The 13698-nt window shown below is 39.8% G+C and overlaps 1 protein-coding gene across 2 annotated transcripts in view; it reads right to left on the reverse strand.

The window, feature by feature from the left end:
* Positions 1–13403: 13403 nt before the first annotated feature.
* The window catches only part of Plrg1 (pleiotropic regulator 1), a 14963-nt gene continuing 14668 nt past the window's right edge, over positions 13404–13698 (reverse strand). The window contains exon 16 of one of the 2 annotated variants that reach the window (XM_010627937.3): positions 13404–13678. The gene's annotated coding sequence lies outside the window, so the exon portion shown is untranslated. The remainder of the gene's footprint in view (positions 13679–13698) is intronic. The other variant, XM_010627936.3, reaches the window with a different exon arrangement.

Here is a 13698-nt window from a genome sequence, read left to right on the forward strand (position 1 = left end):
AGTGATTTGGATGCACACTGTACATAAAGTGGGAGAGTGTGGACCTAGGTCTGCCAGCTCTGTGATTATTATGTTTCTTATAGGAACACTCCTTTATGCACATACAATCAAAGCTATTGATATTTATAACAACAAATGAAAAAGGAAAATTCTTCAATAAAAAGTGAAGAAATGGAGAGAGAGAGACACCCTGAAAATATCTCAGTATACTAGCTAAAAAAAAAATCTCCATACAGTGTCCTGTGATGTCATTTATAGAAACCATGCATGTAAGTTCATATATATAAATATAGCCGAAATACATATGTTCACACACAAATGTATAAAAACTAGAAATAAAAAAATGCAAGGCTTTACTCTTGCCAAAATAACTTAGGCAATTTATTTCAATAGTTTAAAAATGTAGGACTAGTGTAATTTGTCAAAAAACACTTTGGAAATATGATACATTTTGTATTTAGGAGGCCAAATCTACTTTAAAAAGAAAACCAAAACAAGAAAGTTTTGTAAAATTGGGCCTGACTGGGGTAAGAAGGGAGCAAGGATGTCCATCTGGTGTCTTTAAGAGCCCCTCAGGGGAATGTGTGAATTCTCGTTTATCAGTAGGGCCCGGGTGGACAGAGTTGAGACACTCTTCCTGGGACGTGGCTGTTCTCAGAATCCACTGTGCATTTCTCATCTGTGCTGTTCAAGTCTCGGCCATGACCCTGTGTTTTTCCATCCTCCCCTTTCATTACGCGAGTCCTGTTTAGATGCCAGGAACTCCATGGAGCTCCCTAAGGACCCTTGAGCAGTCCTATGGCCTTGCAGGTGGGTCTCTGCTGTGGGAGTGGCTTCACGACAGCTCCCATCTCAGTTACTATTGATAGTTTTTGTTTCATTTGCCCACTCCAAAAGAAGGACATAATATATTTAATTGTCAAAATATGCAATCCAAAGCATGCATAGGAAGAAGTCAATGAAGATGAAGACTCCTACAGAACTAAAGTTCTACACCAGTCTATAAAACTCGGCTGGTTACTCATCCCCTTGTCTTCTGTCTGTCAGTCTGAGATCCGTCCTTCTAAGCTCTTTGCATTGTGATACCTGGCTGGCAAAGTGGGCGGGGGTCAGTCCACAAACTACAGACCATTCACAGGCATTTTCCCCAGTTGGCTTCCAGTGAGACCCTTCCGATAGGAGGTATTCTGCCATCTGGAAATCACAGGGCAGGTCTCTGGGACTGTATCCACTCCAAGTACAGTTGCCAAAGCACAGGACACCCAGTTATATTTAAGATACATAATGAATACTTCTTACTGTTCAGGTCTCTGGGACTGTATCCACTCCAAGTACAGTTGCCAAAGCACAGGACACCCAGTTATATTTAAGATACATAATGAATACTTCTTACTGTTTCACAAGTACTTGGAACATACTTACACTAAGTATGTGTGGTTTATCTGAAATGCAAATTTAACTGGGTGATGTGTATTTTTCCTGGAAGCCTTCATTACAAAGTCCCAACACTGTGTTGTAATTACCTTCCCCTACTCCACCTGTCAGCTCCCTCTGGCCCTGTCTGAATTTTGGGGGACTTCGCTGCATAAGGTAGGTTGCCTTTTGGTTTCCCTTATTGGCAGCCTAGGATTCTTTTTCCAGTAATTTAAGTGGGTTACCTTATGCCTTTTTATTTACATATAGATTCTCATTTCCAAATTGTTATTCTTGTTTTCTTATTTATTCTTGTCCTTGTAGTTTTGTGCTTAATACAAACAAGCAATACTATAGCCATTCTAATGAGGTTTGGGCAGAATCAAAAGCAGAAAAAATAAATATATAAATAAAAAAAATAATCTGCCACCTCTCAGGAAGTCTATGGATGTTTAAAGTGTTCTTGAAATTTTTATTTATCTGCTCTGACCATTTTCCACATTAGCATATTCAAATTTATTCTTTTTTCCCCCCTTCAACGGCAAAAAGTATTCCCTATGCCACAGTATTTATGCAGCAGAATTTACTAAGCTAGTTTCACTTGAATGAATCATAAATTGTTGTTTGGCTCTGAAAGCTTACTGTAAAGACTGTCGCTCTTCTCTGTAAGTGCTCCTGGCTGTGTGACAGGGATGTACAGATGATGACTAATGGATGGGATTAGCTGTTGATAGCTTCTGGTTTGACTGTTAGCAGTCAAAAGAAGCAGTTACTGGTTCTCAATGAAGTGGAACATAAAAGGCTTACCTTGGCCTCCATCCTATCCATTTAAAGTAATACACAATTGGCGCACGCCTGTAATCTCAGCACTCGGGAGGCTGAGGCAGGAGGATTGCTGTGAGTTCAAGATCAGCCGGGGCTTCATAGTGAGTTCCAGGTCAGTCTTGACTACATAGTGAGACCCTGTCTCAAAAAAAAAAAAAAAAAAAAAGTAATACACGTTTTATTAAGATCATACTATATGTCCTGTTTTGTTTCACTAATTTCACTAATTTGTTTCACTAATATTCTGTAGCTCTCAAACTACATCATTATATGTCTAACATACTCTTTCTGAAAGATATACAATTTTTGAATTGAAAAATTTGTTAACCCTCTAGAAACAGATGCATTGTATACCAAAGGATGTACATTTATTTTTTTTAAAAAAGCAATCTATCACATACCTTTAATTTCCTGAATACCCTTCAGTATAGTCCCATGGCATAGTATTTATGTAGACAGATCTTGCCCTGGACAAGGGTAAATAAATTTTTACTTAGACAAGTGCACAACTTTTTAATTTTAACAAAATACTGGTGTGATATTTTTTCTATCAGTGAACATACTAAACGTCCGCAATTAAATAGGTCTGTTGCTGGGCTTTTTATTCTATTTTCTGCACCTGAATTTTTAAATATCTGGATCAAAAGATAATTCAGGGAAGGGGTATAAGGGAAAAGAAAACAATGTGAGAAAATGAAAAAAATGGAATTAAAGTGTTTGTAAATGGGGAAGGGAAAAGGAGGTGAAGGGAGGGTAGGGACAAGGGGAAAAAATGAGAACCAAGACCTGTCATGTAAAGGTACAAGATCCCAGTAATGAATGTAACTGTACTGTATACCTAGAATGTACCAATAAACTCAATAAAAAGAAAAAAATAATTCTGATCTAGTTATACGCTTTTTTACATCTGGTAGAACACTTACTCTAACCTCTCATGAGCCTGCTTTTGCAAAAATTTCTTAAACATGTTGGTACCTTTGTCACATAATTCTTATTGTTATTTGTAAAAATTCTTAAAGCAACACTCATTGATTACCCAACAGAAATTTATTAAAGTTATATTTTAATTTTTGCAGAATGCACATGCTTGAAACATTGAGTATTTCCTTCCAGGTGTGGTGTGTCTTGGCATTTGTCAAGATTTTTAAGTATGTTAGTGTTTTATACATTTTGAATAGAATTTCTGCATTTCCTTTAAAATTTTTTTCTGAATATCTTATAGGTTTTTTGTGTAGTATGAAAGTGATTTTTTAAAAATATGACACTGCTCATTGCTGTTATCAGGAAAATCTGTTACTCTCCTTGTACTCTATCTTGGGTGGAATCGTCTTACAGTACACTTTCATTAGTTTTAACAGTATTTCTGTTGCTTGCTTTATACATCTTATCTACAAGTCTTATACTGTGGCTTTTCTTACTTCCTATTCTTTTCTTACCCTAACTCAGACAACCAGTACCACACTGAATTTTAAAATATCACTGCAGACATCATTCTCTTACTCTTCACTCTAATTATCTCTCCATTCCACTATGAAGAGTGATTTACTATTACACCCTCATAATTACTATTTAAGAAGTAATTATTGGCATTACTTCCAGTTTTACTTTTAGAATTCTGGCCTGATATTTTCCTTGAATTTGGTCAAATGATTTTTCCAAGTGTATTGGTATAGTAATGTTACTTATGTGAAGCATTTACAGCTATTGTTGTTCAAATTTAACCATTCCTGTATTACTAAAAAGAATCCTACCACATCTGTATACTTTGTTACTTCTGTCTAGCTGGATAAAGGTGAACTAAAGTTTCTGGGTCTCTTGCTTCCTTTCCATACGTGCTTCGAGACCGCTGGTAATCAGATTATCATCACTATGACCAAATATCTACAACAATTAAGTTATAAAGAGAAAAATACTTATTTTTGCTCACACTTTTGGAGCTCCAGCCCGTTTTCATTGGCCTGTGGGGAGACAGCACATCCTAGCCAAATCATGTACCAAAGTAAACCACCTATATCATGAGCTAAGGAGCAAAGAGAAAGGAGGGGTCAGCCTCCCCAAATCTCGGGAAAGATACTCCCCCAGTGACCTAACTTCCTCCCACTAGACTCTACCTCCTAAGGGTTCCAATACCTCTCAACAGTGTCACACTGAGACCAAACCTTTTAACACCTGGACCTATGAGGACACAGAAGATTCAAACTGTTGCAGTGGCCATGGTGTGGGTCTCAAAAGCTACACAGAAGGGCCATCACTGCATATCTCTCAAGAAAAGAGAGAACTCTGTAATTAAGGGATGGTGAATCCCTCTCATGTTCTCATTCTAGTTTAACTTAGTTCTACATTTTTCACAAAGGTCTATTCAAAGCCCTCTTGTGATAAACTGTGTTGTACTAAACTTCCAAGTTAACCCAAGCCAATTGAAGAAGGTATGTCTATAATGTATGTCCAGAAGAAAATGGACAGTGCCTAGATCTCTGACGCAACCACATTCTCAAAGTTCTCCCCAGCTTCCCCCAGACCTCATCCCCCAGCCACAGCGCCAGGTCTACCCTATGGAAAGGTCCGACTCTTCATCTCCAGAGTCAGAAGTATCTGAGACAACACATACTCAACTTTAATTCAGGTCCAGCTTATCTAGTAACAACATAAAACCAGGTTCATCACCTCACTCCTACTATGGCTGTACCTGTTTAAATGTTCCTCATCCTTCAAGGCGTAGCCAAGTACGTGCTCCTTCACAAAGATGGCCTTTCTAGAACACCCTATTTTCTCCCTCCTGGAGCACTCAAAGGGTGCAATATCCACCTGATGCATGATTTTATGCTTGAATGGAAATTCTTATATAGTAATTTAATCCTAACAGAAATATTGAGTATATTATTCTTGATCAGAAGCAGCTATAAGAGACCACATATTACAGTCTTGGTATCTTGTACATTACCTACCAAGTGTGTAGAAGCTCATAAAAATTGTTGGATCTTTAAGCAAGTATTAAGTCAATTATTTTTTGCTCCTGTCAAATCCCTTCCCTGAATCCTTAAACACTGCTAATTTGTGAGAATCCAAGTAACAGGTATTAATGTATGACTATGCATTTTCTTCCCTTCAAAATAAATTTAGACACATGACTGATTGATCAATGGATTTATGTTTTGATAGATATATTTTTAAATGTATGTGTCAGCCCTGAACAGCTCACACACATGGGGAGGGCTTGCTAGGACTAGTGTTACTTTCAAACAGAGAAAGGGCCTCAGGGCAGAGGATAACATGTATATTACTTCCAGCCCTCTGAAATCAGTGGGGCTGGCTCCTGTGGGAAATAATGAGAAATTATAATAAAATAATGTCATTTCCTAGCAAGAGAAATGCAGTAGGATTGAAAAAAATAAAACAAAATTATCAACACCCAATCCTGAAGGAGGCTGAGGCAAGATGATCAGGAGTTTGAGTCCTGTGTGGGCAACTTAGTGAGACTTTGTTTCAAAATAAAAAATAAAAGTGCTGGGGAGGCAGCTCAGTGACCCTAGGTTGAATCCCCAGACCCATAAAAAAAAAAAAAATCATTTGCATTCTCCCTATTGAGAAGCTGCTTTACTTACACTCCCTCTGTGAGACTGACCTTTCAGTCCTGCCCACTTCTCAAGTCTCAGGGGATTACAAGCAACAGAGCAGACTACGATGTGTGAGTGCAAAGGGTTAATGCAACATGAGAGGGGTCAGACACAACACTACAGCCTCCTGCAGTTCCACATCTCTTCCCAAGTGAAGGCTGGGACTATTTTCACAGACTGAAAACTGTTGCTTCGTAAAATATGGTGATCTTGAACCTCTAGGCCCACTCTTAGAATCATGTAATCATGACATTGTTTCCTTCACTGACACGGACTTTTAAAAAATTGCTGCAGACCCTTTCTGGCTTAAGTTAGTCTGGCTTTCCATTCTACAGACAGGTTTTTTTCCAATGGTTTTCTACTACAAATGATGCACACATAATGTATGAGCATATTCATAGCACAAATACAAGTGAGTTTTCAGAGTTAGCAGGTGTGTGCCTCTGGGTTGGTATGAAGTATCGCTGATACTTACAAAGGCCCTACCAATTCATTCTGAGCAGCAAAGTTAGTTTCCTATACCACCACTATACCAGTTAACACCTCTATAAGCTTAGTTAATGTTACTGGTGAAAGATGAAAGTTTATTTCATTTTCAATTGCAATTTATTTTGAATACGATCATCATTTCTTATATTAAAATACAGTAGTACCTTGGGCCATGAATGCGTCTGTTCATGAATAACTTAGTTTGTGAACAGAAGCGTTTGACAATATTTTGCTTCCATCTATGAACTCTGCATTGGGTGATGAACACACACATGGCCATCTTTCCCACTCTGACACGTGGTCGTGACTTTCTCTAGCTGAGATCAGTCACAGACAGACCTGGGCACACTTGCTGGGAAACATTTTTGTGTGCTTATTTTTATTTTATTTTATTTTTTTTTTTTGGTACCGGGGATTGAATTCCGGTCCTTGCACTTGCAAGGCAGGCCACCGAACCGCTGAGCTAAATCCCTGGCCCTTTTGTGTGCTTTCTAGCACACACAGTAATGCACAGAATTATTCAATCCAGCATGGCTTCAAAGCAAGTGCACAGTGAGCATGGTGGTAAAAAGAAAGAACAGAGCGGTAATGAAGGTGACAGTAAGAATGGTAAGAAGGTTTTGAAGAATATAACCACTGAAATGGAGGAGAAACTGCAGGAAAGCATGAGTATACTATTCACGTGACTGATCTGGCCTCGGAGTATAAGATGGTGAAGTTGCCAATCTCCACTATTTGTAAGATTAAAGATGCCATCAAAGGAGCTGATTGGGGAAAGGAGGAACTGTGTTAGCCAAGCAGAGGACACAAGTACTAGAAGAGGAGGAAAATTTTAAGAGAGTGGTTGAATGAGAAACAGCTGGTAGGTGATACCATGCTCACGAAGCTGTGATCTTTGAAAAAGCCAGGAAATCGCAGTGATTTACTGCAAGACCCCTCTCCAAGTGCAGCAAGCGACACACTGAGAGCCAGTAGAGGGTGGCTTGATACATTCCACAAGAGAAGTGGCATCCAGTGTGATAGCACACGGTGAGCCTGCCAGTTCTGCCGAGAAAAGAACTTGCAGAATTCACGAAGGCATAAGGATCCATTGCTAAGCAAGTGTTCAGCTAAGAGGAAACAGGGCTCCTCTGGAAGAAGGTGCGGAACACAACCTGGATCACGCAGGAGAAAAAGGCACTGCCAAGGCCCAAGCCGGGGAACGAAGGACTGAGCCTTTTCCTGGGTGTGAATGCAAGTGCGGATCTGAAGATTAAGCCACTTCCAGTGCCCATTCCCAGAACCCTCAGCAGTCAACAAGAATACGAACAAGGCCAGGCCGCTGACCTGTGCACGGCGGATGCAAAAGCTTGAGTCACAGGCAGTTCAGGGAATGGCTGCAAGAGGTGTGGGCACCCACTGTTAAAAAATTCCTTCCCATCTCACAATGTCACTTGTCTCATTAGGATCGTATGTACTATTTCAGTTTATTCACACCACAGGAAAAGCCTAAAGGTGTCGGAAAGGTGGGATGGGCAGGGGAAGGGTAATAAGGGAAAAGAAAAAATGTGAGAGAATGAAAAGATGGAAATAAAGTGTTTGTAAATGGGGAGGGGAGGAGGGGGTGAAGGGAGGGCAGGGACAAGGGGAAAAAAATGAGAACCAAGACCTGTCATGTAGAGGTACAAGATCCCAACAATGAATGTAACTGTACTGCATCCCTAAAATGTACCAATAAACTCAATTAAAACAAAAAAAAACTTCCTGACACCCAAGCACCTGCAAGGAGCCTTCTCCCGATGGACGGAGCCAGCCGGGCACACCCCAGCCCTGGTGGCTGATGCGGACGCTGAGCCGTGTTCCTCTCCCCACCCGCCACACCGCTTAGGCAGCCCATGGAGCTGCACACCCGGTGTTTTCCCGTCACCGGAGAGACGCCCTCCACTCCGAGTTCGGGGAGAAACGTGTCGGCGTCCTCCACTGCCCCCGCCTCACTGACAAAGCCTGAAAGGGCGTCACAGAGCGGACTAAACTCAGCCCGGAGCACGCTGTAGCCAGACGCGTCCCTGAGCGCGACTGCGAGGGGACCGTGTGCCTGGGCAGGAGCGCGGGCCTGGACGCGACGGTGCAGACACAGAGGGGCCGGATGAGGACCACAGGAGGCGCTGACCGCGGACGGACTCGCTGAACCCGAGAGAGCAGCAGAAGGCGCTGGCTGAGACGAATCCCGCCGAGGCAGGGGACACAGGGAGGAGCCAGCAGTGCTGCGAAAAAATGGAGCGAGTGCCGGGGTTTCCAGAATCCCCACCCCAGCAGGACTGCAACAAACAGTGTTGAATCCGATGAGCGATAACTGTGGTCTCTCATTTCCGAGGGGTGTGCAGGGCAGGGAAAAACTAGGGACATCGGACAGCTTTTTCATCAACAAGGGCCCTGTAGCTAAGAGGCAAAGGAGAGGAAACCCCTGAAGGAGATCTCCCCGTGTCCTCGTGGACGGGACTCCCAGCAAACGATAACCTCCTCCCTAGCCACCTCCCTGACCTCCGGGCCACAAGTCACCTCAGGCAAGGTGAAGGTTCTCTTCTTCATACTGTATGGCGCTGTACTTTGTTTCCTGTTTTTGTGATTTAAAAAAATACACGTGGTTCAAGACACACTGACCACATTTACAGTTATCCTTATGGGGAAACTCGATTTGGTTCATCACCAGAATTGGGGAACGAATTAAGTTTGTGAACCCAGGCACCACTGTATTATAATTATCCACACAATTCTCACTTGTAGTTTGGGTTTAGTTCCCGGCCCTGTTGCATTCTACTGATATATCACATTTTTTCACTTTTCAGATTTTTCTGGTTTTCATCGCTTAAAATGTTTTTGTATGACTTTAGAATAAACTTGGCTAGTTCAAAAATATATGGGTAATTATATTGAGATTAAGCTAATTTAATAGAACAGAGAATTGACAAGATTTTCTAACTCAAGACCACACCACAGCTTTTCATTGGATTAAAGTTTCTTTTGTATCCTTGACAAGCACTTCTGTATGAGTTGGATAGTTATTAATTTTATTCCAAGTTATTGTTTTCTACTTTGAGGTCTTTTAAATTAGATCTTCCTGTTAATTTCTGAATAACTGACATTAGTGAATTCATATTTTCAAGTTTTTCAGTTTTCTTAGCTTTCCCAAGTACATAATAAATCATCTTCCAGTAATCGTTACTTCATTTCCTGATTTACAATTATTGTTCTAATTTCTTAAGTTCGGAGTTTTTTTTTTTTCAATTAAGTACAAGTAATGGTCCTTCTCTTGTTTCTGATGTTAATAGGGATACTTAAATAATTTCCAATTAGCTACATTATTAGTTTTATTTAATCAAGTTTGAAAAAATCCATGTTGCTATGCTTGTAAGAATTTAACCAAGAATGGATTTTAATCGCATTGAAATGGCCCTTTAGCCTCTCTGAAGATGCTCCAGAGTTGTCAAGAATGAATTATTTCCTACAGTGATCCCTCTTGCATTCTTAGTGTAAGATCCACTTGGGCATGTCCGTCGGTGCTTTTATTAGACTTTATTGATGACTGCTGTATTGATATTTCATAACTAACACAAAACCATACTTTCCTTCGTGCTTAATTAGATTTGGGTGTCTCTGTTACACTAACATTTTGAAACACATAAGTTTTCCTTTATTCGTAGGTCCTTGAAAATTTTAAAATGCATTGGAATTAGAATTCAATTCTGAAGCCCCATGGACTTGATGTGTGGAAATGGTGGTGGTGGTAGGGCTTGCTCTGGAATTTATTCTGGGCAATTGGTTTATTCAGGTTTTCTGTATCTTCTGGAATCAAGAGAAAACTTTCTTAAAACTAACCACTGTATTTGGCTGTAACAGTGTAGAACTGGACTTGCCACTTTTCATCAAATTCTTCCATTAGGATATTTATAATTCTATTTGCTTAATTTGATCTAAAACTTGCTTTATAGTTTTGTATTCAAAATCAACTTACAGGTTTATTTGTTTTTCCCTATTTCCTATCAAGTTTTTTTAAAGAGTAGTGTGTTGATTTTTCTTTTTTGGCCTTTTTGAGACAGGGTCTCATGATGTATTCAGGCTGACATCAAACTTGCAGCAATCCTCCTGATTCGGCCCCAGTGCTTGGATTATAGGTGTACCATCACACCAGTATACTGAATGCATTTATTTTTCTATTAGCATTGGCTGAGAAAAAGGAAATGAGGAATTAGACCTCATTGTCTGAAAACATTCTCCTTTTTTGCAACACAATAAAGGATGTCATAAAATGGGGTTTTGTTTTGTTTTTAATTCTCCTTAGACTGGATACTTGTGCTCAGCTGAAAGGATTTGTGAAGTCTTGCTAGGAAGGACAGTAGGGACTATCTTTCTCGTCTCCTTATGGTTTTCAGACTGACAGTGTTACAATGTTTGTACGCTCATGGTATAAAGGAGAAAATTAATCGGTGCAGGAGCCAGGAAAGGGTTAATCCTGGGAGTGAAGCATCTAAGCAGGGAGGAGAATAAAGCAACACTTCTCAATGAGGAATTTTCAGGCAGACAGCTTCCTCTTTAAAACAGGAGGAAGAGGGCACTATGGAAACTCGTGTTGGTCACTGCTGATGGCCTCTCGGGCATCTGGTTATAGATCAAGAATGAACCCAGTTGGTACAACTGTTTTTCTCTGGTAATATTTCACAGCTTGCATGGAACATGGCACAGGCAGTGCAAGAGACAGGAGTAACCCTGGCTGACATTCCAGGAAAAAAAGAGGTGTATATATGAAATTGTGCCTAAAATTTCATTGTTTTTAAAACATACATATGTTGATGAACATTTTCCAACATAAAAAGTGTGATCAAAAGTACTGTGAATGTTTAAATTTTTAAAAATTAAAGTAAAACATCGGCATTAGTTTCCCTCAAAACAGTCCCTCACTTCACACACCTACCTCACTGCTCTTGCCTTTTTGAAGCAGTTCCGAAGTTCGTTCTTTAGTCTTTATTTGCACTCTTGTGGCTCCCTCGATGTCCTGAATCCATTCAAACATTCACTTTTCATGGTCGTTTTGACAGTGGGGAAGAGCCAGAAGATGCTGGTGAACAAGCTGAAGACACACCGTGTTTTTATGACCCTGCCCTTTCCAACAGATGGCACTAGGCAGCAGCATTCACTGCCTTTTTGATCACTCCTCAGACACTCACGTAAGAGAACTACGACAATTTCAGAGAGTGACAAGAACAGTGGAATACATGGGCTGGGCAAGGGGATAACTTTTAGATGAATGGCAACGTGCCTTACGGTAATTTTTGTGATCATCCCTCGTGTATTTTGATCAGATTTAATACAAGATAGCATAAAGCATGTTTTTAAACAATCCTCTTCAAAACTGATACTTCCCCCAGTGTAAACACAACAGTAGAAGCTTCTTTAGGCAAGACAGTAGATATTATCTTCCTCATCCCTTTGCAGCAGAAATTTCTTCCTGGATTTTGGGGATTGGACCATCCACCTCTGTCTTCAGTTAGGAGGCTCACCAGACCCTCTCAGGGATGCTAGTAATTGTCTTTAAGTTTCCAAAATATGTGCTTATAGAAAATTAACATTATAGAAATATATAAAGCAGAGTGTGAAAATTCTCCCTCAGAAAGCCACTGTTAACAATTAGGTTTACTTCTGTCGTGTTTTGGGGCATACCTTATTTTACAAAAATGCTTATACAACTTTTACATGAGCAAAATCTGGACATCTTTCCCTGTTAGTTAATTTTCCTTACTTTTTTTTTTTTTTTTTTTTTTTTTTTGGTACTGGGGATCAAACTCGGACCTTGTGCTTGTGAAGCAAGCGGTGGAACCACTGAGCTAAATCCCTGGCCCTTGATAGTTTCTTTCTTTTTATTTTTTTTTAAAGTTCCTTATTCTTAACACAAAGAAATAAAAAGAAATAAATTGAAGGGCTATAATCTATTAACCTAGTTCTTTACTGATAAAACACTGGGTCAGCATTAATTATTAAGGAGTAAAAATCCTCTTCCTTATGTACACTTATCAGATCTTGTTTGGCAGTTTCCTGTAAATGAATTTAGTAGACCTAAGTATTCTAGAATTTTCAACAAATCCTGGAAAACTACATTCCTGAAGACTGTAACAATTATACTCCCATATATTACATGAAGAATGGGATATGTATAATCTGAATGGTCTGTTCAAAACCATGCTGCAATTTAACTTGGAAACTTAAAAAAATTGATTATTTATATATTTGTGCTGATTACAGGTGAAATTTGATGCCTCTTGCCTGGTGGGAATTCTGGGTCCCAAAGGCAGGATTCATAAAATTCTCATTTATCAGGCAGCAGGGGAATTAGGAACCTTTTCTTTTTTAACAAAATCAGCCTAAGACTCTAGCACTTTCTACAGCTTTAAACAGCTCTGCTGTTACCTCCAAGTTTGTGTAACGGTATTGGGACCCTACTGCTTGAGGGATAAAATCCAATCTCAGAATATGAACTTCCCCCAGCACAATCCAGCTTTGCTCCCTACTACTCTAGAATACAACACTCCTATCTTCATGTCTGGTTTCGTCTACTTTATGCTTCATCTCAGAATACTCTTTTCCTGGGGTCAGAGGTGCATCTCAGAACCTTTGCCCAGCATGCAGGAGGAAGGTTTTGGTTCTCCGCATGGCAAAAAGCAACCCTTTTCCTTCTCTACCCTCTGACTTCCCAGGGACTTCTCAAATGTCTCTTCCCAAAGAAATCTTCCACAACCCTCCCCAGAAACAGCAGTCTTTCCCTCTGCCTCCCGGTAGCGCACTTGCTCCCCACTGACCGTGATTCTGTAATAAGCCACCTTAACGAGAAGCCGTGGACAGACATCTCACTTCTCTTCCTGAACAGTGTCTAGTGCAGGACTTTGCTAGAATGCTTTCTGGAATAAACATATGTAAGTTAAATTAATCCTTCAAGTCTTTTAATCCCAAATTATCAGTCACAGATATTAGTTTTTAAAGAATGGTAAAAATACCCGTTCCCCTCAAAATATGTCCTAATAATAGTTCTGTGCATTTTTAAAGGGGGATTTTCTAATAAAACTGTCAAAATACTGTCTTTAGTTCTGTTCAATAAACCTGCATACATGTGACATTTGCATCTTACTTTCTAGGTCACAAATTGTTTATTTTAGAAATAAAAAAACATGGGATGGGGAAGGGCCACAGGGGACAGTTTACTGTAAAATATGAAGCAGCAATAGTTCCAGAAATGAGTTTCTCTTTATATTCCCAGCCAGAGCACAAAATGACTGGATTTCATCAATGGCAAGCTTAAAAAAAAAAAAAAAAAAAAAAAAAAACACCAAGG

Source organism: Fukomys damarensis, unplaced genomic scaffold, assembly GCF_012274545.1.
Source record: "Fukomys damarensis isolate Sample0158 unplaced genomic scaffold, DMR_v1.0_HiC HiC_scaffold_38, whole genome shotgun sequence".
Taxonomy (NCBI): Eukaryota; Metazoa; Chordata; class Mammalia; order Rodentia; family Bathyergidae; genus Fukomys; species Fukomys damarensis.